The sequence below is a fragment of the Dromiciops gliroides genome, chromosome 2, assembly GCF_019393635.1.
Source record: "Dromiciops gliroides isolate mDroGli1 chromosome 2, mDroGli1.pri, whole genome shotgun sequence".
Taxonomy (NCBI): domain Eukaryota; kingdom Metazoa; phylum Chordata; class Mammalia; order Microbiotheria; family Microbiotheriidae; genus Dromiciops; species Dromiciops gliroides.
In genome coordinates this window covers 108,493,827-108,509,791 of record NC_057862.1, presented here as the reverse complement: position 1 = coordinate 108,509,791, position 15,965 = coordinate 108,493,827, and the positions used below count along the sequence as shown (strand labels likewise).

General features: G+C 39.1%; 1 protein-coding gene across 1 annotated transcript in view; it reads right to left on the bottom strand.

The window, feature by feature from the left end:
* The window catches only part of COL17A1 (collagen type XVII alpha 1 chain), a 98,361-nt gene extending 84,599 nt beyond the window's left edge, over positions 1-13,762 (bottom strand). The window contains exon 1 of the mRNA XM_043986660.1: positions 13,714-13,762. The gene's annotated coding sequence lies outside the window, so the exon portion shown is untranslated. The remainder of the gene's footprint in view (positions 1-13,713) is intronic.
* Positions 13,763-15,965: the final 2,203 nt, after the last annotated feature.

Here is a 15,965-nt window from a genome sequence, read left to right as displayed (position 1 = left end):
AATCATTCTTAATAGATGACTAGGTGGTACGGTGGATAGAGTTCTGGGTTTGGAAGTCAGGAGGACCTGAGTTCAAATCTAGCTTCAGACTCTGACTAGCTGTGTGATCCTAGGCAAGTCACTGTTTGCCTCAGTTTCCTCACCTGTAAAAAAATGAACTAGAGAAGGAAATGGCAAATCACTCCAGTATCTTTGCCAAGAAAATCCCGAAATTGGACATGACAGAAAACGACTAAACCATAAAAGATGGCATAAAAAAGAGATTGTTTTCTGTATGTTTCCTTTTATTATTTTATTCCTTTCCCCCTTTGATGCTGAGAGAGTAAGTGAAATTTTCTATCTTTGGTACTGCCAATATCATAAATGGGATGTTGTTTCTAACGGTCCATGTTTCTTTGTTAATAAACCTATTTGGCCAACTTTTTTATACTATTCATCTTCCTTCCTGCACTCTACATTCTAGTCAAGTTGGTCTTCTCTGTTCCTCTCACACAACACTCTATGTCACATCTCACCTTTGTATTGACTGTCCTCCATGCCCTAATGTGCTCCCTCTTCCTCTCCACCTCTTACAATTCCTTGTTCCCTTCAAAACTCTGCTCAAGACACCTTCTTTATGAAACTTTTACTGATCCCCTCAACAGCTTGTGACTTCTCACTTAAAAGTATGGCTTGCGTTTATTTTTCATATACTCATTTATGTATATATTTTTTCTTCCAGTAGAATGTAAGCTTCTTGAAGGCAGAAACTCATTCATTTTTGCCTTTTATCCCCAGTATCTACCACATAGTAGGAGCTTAATACAGTTGTTGACTGATTTATCTTGAAAAGTAATTGATCACAACAACACAATTTGTTTCTTTGAACTCCTTTACCTTCAAATTCTCTATGACTTGTTCCCATTGATTTGTCACTTGTGGCTTAATATTACCTGAAAACAATAAAGGATCAAAGAAAAGGATAGGAAGTGGTATCCTGTATCTACTCATAATTGCCAAACGCTTATGCGCACCAAGCCACCAAATTGCCAAACACATACACACAAGTCTCCTGGATTCCAAAGAATTTTCCTAAAAAATGTCTGGAGGGGAAAGTAATTTTCAATCCTGAATTTGGGAATGTTTACCTACTAGCTCTGGCAGAGTTCAGCCTCTCTAAGAAGTGGGTGGGTCAACTTGTTTGCCTTGTTTGCTTATGGGGAAAATAGGAATGTCTTCAAGGGCAGGAAAACCTCAACCTTTCCCACAGGAAGGGTTGGGATCAAAGGAAGAAAGGATCCAATTATGTTCTGGGACCACCCCCTGCTTCTGACCTTTCTTTCTCTTTCTTTGGGTGCTCCAAGGCAATTGATTTGTAGGGAATTTATTGTAGGTGGTAGACTTGGTCTTGATACTTTAAGGTAATATAGTTCAAGAACAAATAAACATTGGGAATGCCTCCTAGGAGATATATTTCATAGTATGGTTTGAGTATTTGAAAAGAGCCATGTGTCTTTGTGTTAAGACACAAGCTTGTAGCCCAGGAAGCTGAAAAGTCTGTTCCCATTAAGAAACATTTTCTTGGACTGTGTAGACCATGATTCAAGATAGTTTTGGTTTTCATGGAACATGTTTTTACAAAGACTGCATGCATTTCATTTTTTTAGGAAGACTACACCCAATTTTTGTGCATATAGCACCACTCTCATGGGTACATCTAGGACACAGCCCAGCCTTTTCAATTAGACCTCAGTGATTGACTCATTCATTGACTCAGTGTCCCCTTGAACCCAGCACCCACTTTAGAGGCTGTAAAGTATTCATTGATGACCAAGATTCAGAAGTATGGTAACTATATACAAGTCAATACTTCCAGCATCTATAATTTAGTGCAAGGCTTCTTAAACTTTTTCCACTCACGACCTCTTTTTGCCCAAAAAATTTTTATGTGACCCTGGGCATATATGTATTTTTTTAAAAAGGTATACATAGGGGCAGCTAGATGGCGCAGTGGTTAAAGCACTGGCCCTGGATTCAGGAGTACCTGAGTTCAAAGCTGGCCTCAGACACTTGACACTTACTCGCTGTGTGACCCTGGGCAAGTCACTTAATCCCCATTGCCCCGCAAAATAAATAAATAAATAAAAAAGGTATACATAACCTTATACTGTTGCCAAATTTTTCACGACCTCCACATTCAGTTATATAACCCCATACAGGGTCACCACCCCCAGTTTAAGAAGCTTTGATATACAATGACAATACTCATAATTTAGTGGATGATCTTTGAGAGATTCTGTGGCACAAACATATTTATAATTTCATGTTCAACCAGGCAGTGAGCCTCTCAGAAATTAAATAGCCTCTTTCTTCAACAACAGAAAAATAGTCTATCACCAAGCTTGTATTCAAAGCTTTTGCAATTTAGTGGAACCTGTTAGAGTTTGTGATGTAGGGTCACTTCCACACCCCAGTGAAACTTTTTTTTTTAAAGTGAAGCAATTGGGGTTAAGGGACTTGCTCAGGGTCACACAGCTAGTAAGTGTTAAGTGCCTGAGGCCGGATTTGAACTCAGGTACTCCTGACTCCAGGGCAGGTGCTTTATCCTCTGCGCCTCCTAGCTGCCCTCAGAATCATGTTTTTAAAAGAATAAAATACATAGAAGTACAATGGAAACTAATTATATCAAAATTTAGTTATCAAAATATTAAAACAAAAAATAAGTTCAGAGATCCCACGTTAAGAATCCCTTAGGGGCAGCTAGGTGGCTCAGTGGATAGAGCACCGGCCCTGGAGTCAGGAGTACCTGAGTTCAAATCCGGCCTTAGACACTTAACACTTACTAGCTGTGTGACCCTGGGCAAGTCACTTAACCCCAATTGCCTCACTAAAAAAAAGAAGAAGATGAAGAAGAATCCTTAGATTCTAATTCAACTCTCTCATTCCAAGGCAGGGGGAGTGATTTATCCAATGGTCCCCAATCAGTTGATGGACTAGAAGCCAGGTCTCCTGATTTCTTTTTTTGTTTGTTTGTTTTTGTTTTTTTTTAGTGAGGCAATTGGGGTTAAGTGACTTGCCCAGGGTCACACAGCTAGTAAGTGTTAAGTGTCTGAGGCCGGATTTGAACTCAGGTACTCCTGACTCCAGGGCCGGTGCTCTATCCACTGCGCCACCTAGCTGCCCCAGGTCTCCTGATTTCTAAAGTAGGACTCCTTCCACTACACCATTATGAAAGAAAATGGACCTATACACCGAACTATCAACTCCTAGTGACTATCATAGTCCTCTAAAAATTTGTAAGTTTGATCAAAGCCATCCAGGTTCTCTGTGAGATTCAGTAATTGCTTAGGATATCTGCTTGTAAGGATGTTCCTGGGGAGAATCATTTCATTCTGGGTTTTAAAACTAAAGTGCTCTTGGTAATGTAGAGTAATAAAGATGAAAAAGCCCCTATTTTTGTAGTGCTTTAAGGTTTCAAAGTATTATTTCATTTATTTATTTTATTCAACAATCCTGTGAGGTGGGTAATGCCAGTATTATTATTCCCACTTTACAGATCAGGAAACTGAGGCACCATGAGTTGTGATGAGTGATGGATCAGGAATCAAACCCAGATATTTTGACTTCAGATCCAGAGCTCTTCCATGTAGACTAAGCTACTCAGGTTTTAAAAAGTACAAGGACAGTGGCCAAAGGGGCAGGGTAGTGATCATGATGTAACAGAGTACTTTTCTTTTTGGTCATATATTAGAAAGTATCTCAGCCACACCAGAAAACAAACAATGTCAGAAGAAGAATGAGACAGAGTTTTAAAAGTTGGGGGAAAAGAGAGTAATTTCTGACAGCTCAAAGGGCATGAGATTTAGTCATAAGATGTGGATTTGAATCCCATTTCCATTACTACCTGTGTGACCTTAGTCAAGTTACTTAACCTCTTTCAGCCTTTGTTTCCACATCTATAAAATGGGCATAATAGCACCCATCTCACAGAGTTGTTAAGAGTATCAAATAAGATAATGTGTAACGCACTTGGTAGATCTTAAAGTTTTAAATGTTAGGTATTATTAGTTATCATTAACTTATTTGATTTTTTTTTTAATGAGGCAATTGGGCTTAAGTGACTTGCCCAGGGTCATACAGCTGGTGTTAAGTGTCTGAGGCCGGATTTGAACTCAGGTACTCCTGACTCCAGGGCCAGTGCTCTATCCACCGCGCCACCTAGCTGCCCCCATTCATTTATTTGGACAACAATTCCTTATTTGTAAAATGAGGGGTGTGACCCTGGGCAAGTCACTTAACCCTCATTGCCCTGCTCCCTCCCCCAAAATGAGGGGATTCAATTAGGTGGCCTCTAAGATCCCTTTTCATCTATGACCCTATGATCTACTTCTTTGAACAATAGCCCGAAACCTAATTAAGACTATAGCTATTAACATCTGACAGGAAGCTCCTCCATTTCCCAAAAACCTGACAAGTGTTTCAACCACAAATTGGAGATGGACATTTTATAATTCCTCTGAAAACACTGTAAGACTCTGAAAATTAAAGTTCAAAGTAGTGTTAATGAGTCTGAATAGTATTGAAGTCTTGTGTAATTTTCATATGTAGCTCTGGAAGATATAAACAAACGACTGAAAATCTTAAGCATAATTCAATGAATTTAATGTAGGATCCTGAGTTCAAATCTTAGCTTTGCCATTAGCTACCCACGAGTCACCTAAATTTTGGACTTGAGTTTCCTCATCTGTAATATTAGAGGGCTGGGATAATTGGCCTTGAAGGTCTCTTCCAGTTTAAAAATCCATGAACCTGGGGCAGCTAGATGGCACAGTGGATAGAGCACTGGCCCTGGAGTCAGGTGGACCTGAGTTCAAATCTGGCCTCAGACACTTAACACTTACTGGCTGTGTGACCCTGGGCAAGTCACTTAACCCCAATTGCCTCACCAAAAAAAAAGAAAAGAAAACCAAAGAAAAATCCATGAACCTGGTATAGAACCTGGGATAGAATTCTTAAGAAATAGAAGAGATCGTAAAAGAAAAAAAAAACAGGAAAGCTTAACTGTGCAAGATTTAAAAAGTTTTTACATGAATAAAATCAATGAATATAAAATCTGAAGCGAGATGGGAGAATAGACAAACATTTGCATTAAATATCACTGGAAAAAGCATGGTATGAATGCTTAAAGCACTGATTAAGGGCTTGGTATGTGTAAAGCATTAATGATAAGCACTGGGGACATGAACAGAAAAATAAGACAAGCTCTGTTCTCAAGCACTTCACCCTCCAAGGGGGTGGTGATGGAAGGAAATGACACACACCTATAGGAAGTTTCAACTGTCCTTAGGGTACAATAGCAAAGGAAAACAAAATTACTATTAATTCCACTGATAAAACCATGATTTCTGAATCATGAACCATTTGACAATGGCAAGAGCTTTCTCTTCTGTGTCTTCAGTAGCTGTGGCTGTTGAGAAGGAGCTGCCAGGTTTCATTTTCACAAGAGTTGATGGGACTGGGCTAGGAGCAGAGCAGACAGTGGTGTTGCTATTCCTGGGATTTTTTGATTCAGGGTCTTGGGCTGTCTCCACAAGCAGTCTCCTGCTACCTCCTGTCTCTTTGTTAGGATATGTTGCTGCTTCAGTTAGGATGGCTTGGTGGGGAGGGTTCGCTCTTTCTCCACCGGGGTTGCTCCTCTGAATGAAGACTGTGGGCACTGGGCCAGTTCTTGGGCTTGCCTACCGATTTATGCTGTGGATCAGTGGTTGTTTTGAGGATGGTGCATCCATTCTCCTCCTTTGATGGTGGCTTTTTATGTTGGGTTTATGATTCAGAAGCAGAGGTAGTAGTTAGAGAGTTACTGCTATTTTCAGGGCTCTTAGGCTTAGGATCCTGGGCTGTCTCAAGTAGGGTTTGCAGGGAAATGGTGGGCTAGGTATTGGTGGTTGTTTAACTGGCCTGACAGTGCATCCTCTTGTCTCTCCCCCAGGGTGATATTTAAAATATGGAGGGGGCAGCTAGGTGGCGCAGTGGATAAAGCACTGGCCTTGAATTCAGGAGAACCTGAGTTCAAATCTGGCCTCAGACACTTGACACTTACTAGCTGTGTGACCCTGGGCAAGTCACTTAACCCCAATTGCCCCACCAAAAAACAAAAAACAAAAAACCAAACTATGGAGGGATGAGACACAAATATATAATACCGAGAGCTATTCCTCAATACATAAGTGGTCAAAGTATATGAGCAAATAATTCTTTTTAATAAACATTTTTATTTAAAGTAAAAAAATATAGGTGGGAAGTAGCAGTACAGAACTTAGAAACAATGGGTCCAAATTTTGGAGAGCAGATCCATCTGTTGTAAAGAAAATTATATATATTATAGTAACATGGCAAAATAGGATGCTTTGGAAAGCAGTAGGTTCCCAATCACTAAAGGTCTTCCAAAAGAGCTAAATTATCACTTCTTTGGGTTTTTTAATTTAATGCTGCATTTAAAAAGCAGACAATTTCCATTCATAAATCAAAACATGCAAAAAATAGGACTGTATATGAAATTGTGAATTCTATCTCATACCAGTTGCTCTAAGTATAATTTTAAAGTTCTACTTGTCATGTATTTGATCTTCCCTTGAGTGAATCTGAAATATTACAATGACTCCTTAAGACTATTATTACTAACAAAAACTCCCATTAACCTTACTTTCTTCCTCCCAAATCCTCCCTCCACAATGGGGAAGTGGAGGTTAACCTACACTATGGCCACGTCTAAAAATATTCCTTTTTCCATCTGTCGTCCACACCTTCTGTATGAAAAAGGGTAATGTTTAAAGCATTTTCAGGTCTCCTGGAGGCTTGATTCTTTGTATTCATTAGTTTCAGAATTGTTTTCTCTTTATCTTGCCCTTATACTGGTTTAATTTCTTCTGACTCTGCTCATTTCACTCTGCATCAATCAGTTCATACATACTACCCAGGATTTGATGAAGTCACCTCTCATCATTTCCTTACAATGAAACAATATTTGTTGAACCATTTTCCCAATTATCTAAGGCTCTCTAATAAAAGACCTTAGTTATCACTTAACTTTTAATCCCTACATTAGGATAAGGACATGTTTTTATGAGGACTCACCTCCCCAGTACTTTCACCTTTTTAATGAAGTGCACCCTGTTCTCACCATTAACCTTAGTTTTACATAGTTCTACACCCAAAATTTTTACATCTATGATCAACCTCCTTTGAGCAAATAATTCTAATTTTTTTTACAGTCTAAAATGACCACAAAAAACTCTCTCCAAATCACTAGTAGTAGGAGAAATGCAAATAGAATCAACTCTGACATGTCACCTCACACCATACTAATTAGCAAAAATTTACAAAAGATGAAAATAGTCAATATTGGAGGTGCTATGGTAAGACAATCAATCAGGCAATCAATATTGTGTGCCATGCACTGTGCTAGGTTTTGAGGCTGTGGTAGGAAAAAGAACAGATCAGTGGCCACTCTGATTCAGGTTTGGTTCAGTGCTCTCTGCCAGACAGGGAGGACTTTGCTGAAATATCCATCCTTAACCTTGAGATTCAACATATTTCCTTCTGAAATATGGATTTAGAATTTTGTTCTTTTGCTTTCTTCTTCCTTGCCTTGAGCAACTGACTGGACGTGATCTTGCTTGCATTTCTGGTACTGGGGGACTTATAATCATATATATGTGTTACCCTGCCTTGCAAGTCTCAGCAATGATAGACAAATGGGGACTTCACTCATCTCCAGGGTTGTAGATGAAAATGCACCATGGGTACTTAATATTCTGAATGTTTTCTTTGGGGGAGGGAAGGAATGTGTTCTGTTGCTAGCCTACTTCTAGTTTGAACCTCCAAGCTCTTTGTGTGCTGATATGTCATAATTGTAACCCTAAGTCATTTTTTTTTCCAGGTAAAGACAAGGTGTAGGCACTCCTTAATTTTATTTGTGGGAGGTGTAATCTAGCCTGCAGGGAAAGAAGGTGCTGAATGTATTTAGTTATGATGTTTTGGGTACAGCTATGCCTGGATCTGCTTACTTTGGTGTACAGGTGTGTGTTGGGGGGAGGGAGGAAATCTACAACGAAGAGAATATTTTGCAGAGAAATAATTTTTTTTGAACATTGATTCTGAAAAAAAGGTCTTAGTTACTGCTTACCCCGAGGCATCTGTCCTTACATGTTGAGGATGAGTGTCTCTTCCCAACCTCACCCTCAACCCCACCCCCACTTTGAGGCACTCCTCAGGAAGAGATTATACCATAGGAACAGAGAGAGCCTGCCATTAGTGAATGGGAAAGAATCTGTGAATGTGCCCTCCCACCCAGGACATAGGAGAGGCTATCAGCTCCAAGGTTCTCACCTCCTTTTCTGTGGGCCTGAGACTGCCCTGGCCTTTGATTTTCATGTTATTTTAAATTAAATAATTTATTATGTACTCAATAATCAACACGGTACAACTTACTAAGCCCTGTAACTATTTACAGTGAAATCAGTTGCAAAGCATAAAATACAAATTGTCAGTCAATTGGTCCTCCTCTTTTCTTCTTCTCCTTCTTGTTCTTTTCCTTGTTCTTTTTAATTTTTTTGATTTGTTGAATGGGGGATAAAGTAATTTACCCTCCACAACGAAGATAAACACATTTTCCCATTTTTTCATCTTTTAAAAACTCTATTTTCTTTCTTTTCCATTTGTTTTTCTTTGCATTTAAGTCTATCATCTGACTGGAATTCACTGAAGTAAGCTGTAGATCTAAATCTATTTCCCACTAAATTGCTGAACAATTTTCCAAAATACATTTATTAGGGGGTGGCTAGGTGGCGCAGTGGATAAAGCACCGGCCCTGGATTCAGGAGTACCTGAGTTCAAATATGGCCTCAGACACTTGACACTTACTAGCTGTGTGACCCTGGGCAAGTCACTTAACCCCCATTGCCCCGCAGAAAAAACCAAAAAACAAAACCAAAATACATTTATTAAATAATGGATTTTTTCTCACTTTTAATGTTTTAAAGATTCCTCAAGCATGAATCTTTTATATACATTTTGTTGGATTCTGACATATATTTTTCTCTTAATAAATTGTTTTTTGCTAATTTTGAGGTAGTTTTAATAATAACTGCTTTGTAATATGTTTTCAGGTTTAGTAATATTCAACAGCATCTTCACAAACTTTATTTTTCAGCGTTACTCTTGATATTTCTACATAGTTTTACTTACCTATATTTCATTATTATTTTATCCATATCTATAAAGAAACCCTTTGGTATTTTAATTGGTAATTAAATATTTAAATTTAAATTGGTAATTAAATATTTAAATTACTATGGGATGGGGCAGCTAGGTGGCGCAGTGGATAGAGTATAGGCCCTGGATTCAGAAGGACCTGAGTTCAAATCCAGCCTCAGACACTTGACACTTAACTAGCTGTGTGACCCTGGGCAAGTCACTTAACCCCAACTGCTTCACACACAAAAATAAATTAAAAAAAATTACTCTGGGGAGTATTGTTATTGCTACTATATTAATTCATCCCAGCCATGAACATGGAAAGTCCCTTCAGTTCCTTAGATATCCTTTTATTTCTGTCATTTTAATTTTATAGTTATCCTTTTTATTGGTCCTATTTGTCTTTCTATAAGTAAATTCTCACACATTTGATGGATTTTATTACTATTATAAACGGAGTTTCTTCTTATGCTGTTTTAAAAAATCCCTTTTGCTAGTAAATAAAAATGACAATTATTTGGGAAGGTTGAATCTAGATTGGAGATTTCTTCATGGCAGGGACCTTGTTGTTCATTCAGTTCTTTTCAGTTGTGTCTAACTCTTTGTGACCCCATTTGGGGTTTTCTTGGAAAAGATACTGGAGTGATTTGCCACTTCCTTCCCCAGCTCATTTTACAGATGAGGAAACTGAGGCAAACAGGGTTAAGTGACTTGTGCACAGTCACATAGCCAGTAAGTGTGTCTGAGGTCAGATTTGAATTCAGGAAGATGATATTGACCCTCGGCTTATGATCCTGACTCTGTCTACTGTGTCACCTAGCTGCCTGGAAGGGAACTTAGTGCTTTTCTAATTTAACCCCATTCCATTTATAGATGAGGAAACTAACATCTAGGAAAGTTAAGTCACTTCCTCATTGTTATTGTGGATCTGAAACAGGTAGCTTTGTTTCCAATATATCATCTCTTCTAAGTGTAAGAACAATAATTGAATTAGAATTTGAGATTGAATTGTTCTTTGAGCCTCTGGAAAAAAAATTGGCTATGATTGTATAGTATTCATATGCCAGCTCAAACTAATAAACAAGAGAGATTTTAAGCAGAAATAATTTAATAACCTAGACCTAAAGTGAATCAAAAGCCCCTAGACCAGGGATGAGTTTTCTTAACCGTTTTTTATGGTATTTGATCCCTTTGGCTTGTCTGGTGAAACTTAGAGATGTTTCTCAAAATAATGTTTTAAAATGTACCACCAACCCCAACAAACCCATAGAATTACAAAGGAAACCAATTATATCAAAATATAGTTATCAAAAATATGTTTTCAAAAAGCAAGTTCACAGACCAGATCCCACGTTAAGAACCCCTACCCTAGAATATTTAACAATAAGCCCAATAAGTATGGAATGGGGGGGTTCAGTACCAAGTGGATTCTTCATTGGTGTAGACCTGGTGCCCCATATCATTTATCTCCTGTCCCCTACCTCTCTTATAGACAATAGAACATAAGGAGAACATCAGAACAATTTACCTGTGGGTGCCACAGCACTAACCTCGACTTGTGGCAAACAGTGGACTCAATAAGGGTGGTTTTCCAACCCCCATTGCATCACCCCCTACCCACTAGCAACACCATCTATTACATCTTTATAATTCTATCATTGTATAAGTTTTGATTGGTAATAATATTAATAATAATAGCTAGCGTTTATATGGTGCTTTAAGGTTCACAAAGCATGTTACAAATGTTATCCATTCCATCCTCACAACAACCCTGTGAGGTAGGGGCAATTGTTATCCCTGTTTCAGGGATGGGGTTGCTGAGGTGGATAGAAGTTAAATGGCTTGTCCAGGGTCATACAACTTGTAATTCTCTGAAAGTCTGATTTGAACTCAGACCTTCCTGACTCCAAATCCAGTGTTCTATTCATTGGACCATGGTTAGGATTTTTCTAAAATGTTCTCTGATCTTGTCTACTCTGGAAAGATTATATCAAATAAAACATCTGACCTTTCTTCTCCCCCCCCACCCCCACCCCGCCACTATTTTCTGGGTGCAGAGAATTTTTGACCCTCGGCTTATGATCCTCCTGACTTTTGGGAATTCAAGCAAGAAGTGTCAGAAAAGTTGGGGGAGGAGTTCCCACAAGAGCCTGGAGCTCTAACCCTGACCTCAAATAGACCCGAGGAAGTTTAAAATACCAGTGGTACTCACTAGGCAGGGGCTACTCTGAGGGTCTGTGTGTGTGTGTGTGTGTGTATTTGCATTTCTGTGTATAAATGGATGCCTTTCCTAAAGTAAGAAAAGGAGCACATTTTCTCAGGATTTTAAAGCTGTCATGTACTTACTTAACATATACATTGTTATCTTGATCTTCTTCACCTTTTACCCACATGTGTAAAAACCTTGACATAAACCATGTTGTGAGATTTCTCAAAAGCAACCCTGAGCAGGAGCAAATGTGCTGCAGAGATATGATTTGGGAAAGCTGACACTAAGGATAAACCCTGCCCGTGTAAGTGCAAAGCCAGGGATACCAAGCCAAGAGTTACATATAGATAAAGAAACTGAGGCTTAAGGTCACTCAACCAATAAATGCCTGGAACTCAGGGCCTTTGAACTTTTTCACTGTCATAACAGTAAGAGTACAGAGAACAAACACAGTGTAAATAGAAAACAGAGGAGAATTGGGCGAGAATGAGTCAACTGTTGGGGATAGGGAGAAAGAACAGTGGAGGTTGGTAGGACAGTGTTGATCACCTTCAATGCCAATCCTGCTAATCCTCCATGGTGAGGGTTGTCTAGCCAAGAGGCACATTTGGAGAAGTTCACTCTACAGTTGTGGGAAAGAAACCCAGATTGGCCCCCTAGTTCCAACCTCAATCTAGAAAGTATGGGAGTGGTTGGGAATGAATATAATGCAGAATCTGGAATTCCCCAGCTCTATCAGCCAGCTCATGGAGTCCTAATGGCAATCAGGATAGAGACATTTTGGCATTTGATGGTAGTGATGACAAGCTCTGATAATCAATCACTGAAGCATTTTTCACAGAGGTGAGATAGCAGAATGATACCATTTTGAGCTGTGAGTTGTCTCTGCATAGGAAATAGTTTCCTTATTCATACTTGTAAAATAAATAAGTACAGTTGTTTTATAATTATCAGTGATACTTTATCATAGTTACACGTTCAGTGAAAGTCACTTTGAGAAACAAAATTAAAACTATTAAATATTCGCTGCATCTTTGGATCTTTACTTCGAAGCCATGAGTTTGCTTCTTTAGAACTGTGACAGATATGAAAATGAATGCCACTGAAGTAGCTAAAAATAAAGGATTTTAGAAAATCTTAAACAAAGGTCCTTGAAATATGATTATACTACTGAGTTTTATTATCTATGAAGAAAGAGCTTATTAAGTAAAACAAAATAAAACAAGACCCAGTCCCAGTCCAATTATATGAATTAGTGAAACAAAGCTTCTTAAAATGTGATTACACTACAGATTTTTATTATCTGTGAAGAAAGAACTTATTAAGTAAAACAAAATAAAGCCAAACCCAGCCTCTCTCCAATTACTTGAATGAGTAAAACAAAACTTCCTGAAATGTGATTACATGGCTGGTTTTTATTATCTATAAAGAAAGAGCTTATTAAGCAAAACAAAATAATGTAAAGCCCAGCCCCTGTCTAATGATTTGAATGAATGAAATATGAAATACCCGAGGTTGTGCTATGGTCTGTGGAGATTTTAGCCAGCCTCTCTATTTAGCAGCGGAGGTCTTCTTGGACCTTTGTATTACTTTTGATATTTTCTATTATTCACCTCTGACTTTTTACCACCATCCCATTTCAGAGTGGAGCCTATTTGACAAAAATGGTTTCTTTGTAAATCACATTTCTCGTATTATAAGAGGACTCATTTTTCTCTTTGCCTAACACAGAATAACCACAGGTCCCTATTCTTCCTCTTGGTTTTTCCTGCAAAGAAAAGTGGTCTTATTCCCTAGCCTCAAGCCCCATCATTATACATTCAGGAAAAGCCACTTTGAGAAACAAAATGACACTATTAAATATTTGCTTTGGATTTTTATTGGAAGTAATGGGTTTCCTTTTTTAGAAAAGAGGCAGGTAAGAATGACCTCTCCTGCTTGCGGTAATGTTAGTCATATTTTAGCTGTTTGAGAGAAGAATGCAATTAAGGGGAATAATAAGAAAACTGGTTGGCCTCCAGGATCCTAAACTCCCCAATTCTTGCTTCTGATCACAGCTTCCTAGTCTTCGCTCTATCTCTGCCTCACCATTAAAGCCGTTATTTCTTTTCACTGTGATGTCTAGTCCTCCCTCTCCCTCCCTTTCTTTTCTTGTAGCCCAGCATTTAAAGTTCTCCACAATGTGACTTGCACCTACCTTAAAAAATCCTCTCATTCCAAGCCCTCCCTAACCCAGTCCCTTCTTCCCAGTCTCCTTATAGCTTACTCACCACCTCTACAATCCTGTGACCCTGGCCGTCTTGCTGTTTCTCACAGAAGACACTCTTACCTCCTGATTCCTTGTACTTTCCCTGGAAGTTCCCCAGGCCTGGACCTCTGTCCCTCCCCATTTCCACTTCCTGGCTTCCTTCAAGTCCCAGCTAAAATATCACTTTCTACAAGCCGCCTTTCCCAATCATCCTTAATGTCAGTGCCTTTCCGCCTGCTGTTTATCTCCAATTTATCCTAAATGTCACTCATTTGTACAGAGCCGTTTTTATGTTGTCTTCTCCTTTGGACTAGGAGCACCCCGATGGTAGGGACTATCTTGCTTTTCTTTGTATTCCCAGTGCTTTGCATGGTGCCTACTACATAGTAGGCACTTGATAAAAGACTTGTTCACTGAAGGAGGAGAAAGAAGATAAAAAAGAGACCAGAGGGGAGAACAAGAAAAGTTTGAAATCTGATGTTATTTCCCTTTCCAGGTCTGGAATACGGCCATGTGAGAGTCCTGCCTAAGAGGCAGGAGCAGGCAACTTTTACATCCCAACCCAAGCTTAACATGGACTTGGATGGAGACTCAAGAACCAATTCTTTACAGTTTGATATGTCTTCAGGAACCTTGATCCGCTCAGGAGCTGAGGATAGAATGGTTTATGTAACACCCTTCCTGACCTTTTTCCAGAGGATGACAGATTCCAATATTGGGAACAGTAAGTGGATGTGTGGATATCTAGATTTCTTGTACATAGGCCTGCCTCTTTCCTTGAGCTCCTGGTCTAGGGTCCTTTTTTGCTCAGCTTAAACTTCTGGCTCTGGAGCAAATGAAAGCAGCCATCATCTTTCCCCAAAGATAAAATGATAAATAATCCTTGCATAAGAAGGTGGCATGGTAGAGGACTGGGCCTAGAGTTGGGAAGACTTGAGTTCAAATCTGCCCTAAGACACCACCTGTGTGACCCCAGGCACCTCTGTCTTCTTCTTCTTTTTTTTTTTTTGAGGGACAATGGGGGTTAAGTGACTTGCCCAGGGTCACACAGTTAGTAAGTGTCAAGTGTTTGAGGCTGGATTGGAACTCAGGTCTTCCTGAATCCAGGGCCAGTGCTTTATCCACTGTACCACCTAACTGCCCCAATAAAAAACCTGAGGCAGACAGAAGTCAAGTGGGCACCTCTGTCTTCTTACTCAGTTTCCTCAACTGTAAAATGGAGATAATAATAACATCTACCTCTTAGGGTTGGTTTGATGATTAAATGAGATAATATTCTTAAAGTGATTAATACAGTGCCTGGTACAAGGTAGGTGTTAAAGAAATGTTGGATTTATTTCCTTCCATCCATTCTTCCATGAGATCATGATAGTTGACACAGGTTCAGAAGAGAAAAATACTTGGAAGCCACTCTCATCATAACCACCATCCAAGGAAAGTTCCCTAGAAAACTCTGATCTTTTGAAATTAACTGAGCCTTTTTATCTATCTATCTATCTATCTATCTATCTATCTATCTATCTATCTATCTATCTATCTATCTATCTATCTATCTATCTCTGTATATCCATATATCTTCCCCTATTCCCTTTCATGTACTCTGTTTCTTCTAAACTTGACTATTCACTCTCTCTCTGTCTCTGTCTCTATCTCTCTCTCTGTCTCTCTTTTTTGTGAGGCAATTGAGGTTAAGTGACTTGCCCAGGGTCACACAGCTAGTAAGTGTTAAGTGTCTGAGGCTGGATTTGAACTCAAGTCCTCCTGACTCCAGGGCTGGTGTTCTATCCACTGCACCATCTAGCTGCCCCTATTCTCTTAACATTATTTTGCACTTTCCTGACTGTATCTTCATTCATGTTCTCAATGTTTGAAGTTGACTCCCTTATTCCCTGCTATCACTGACCTTCCTTCTAAACTCTGGTATACATATCATGTCCTTCAGGAAGCCTTCCATAACTCCACCAGTGAGAAGTGAATTCCTCCTCAAGTCTTTCATGGTATTTTGTAGCTCTCTTATTTGCTCATCACATGCTGCTATGTATTATAGTTATTAGTGTTTGACCTACTCTGCTATGGTTTAAGGTCTTTACAATCCAACAAAGCATTTGTTAAGCACCCACTGTGCACAAGGCACTGTGCTAGACACTAAAGATACCAAAATAAAATGACAAATAGTCCTTTCCTCCTGCAGCTTACATTCTGTATTCTTTGAGGGAAATTATTACCCTTTATTTCATCTCTGAATCTCCAATACTTTGCATACTACCATACAAA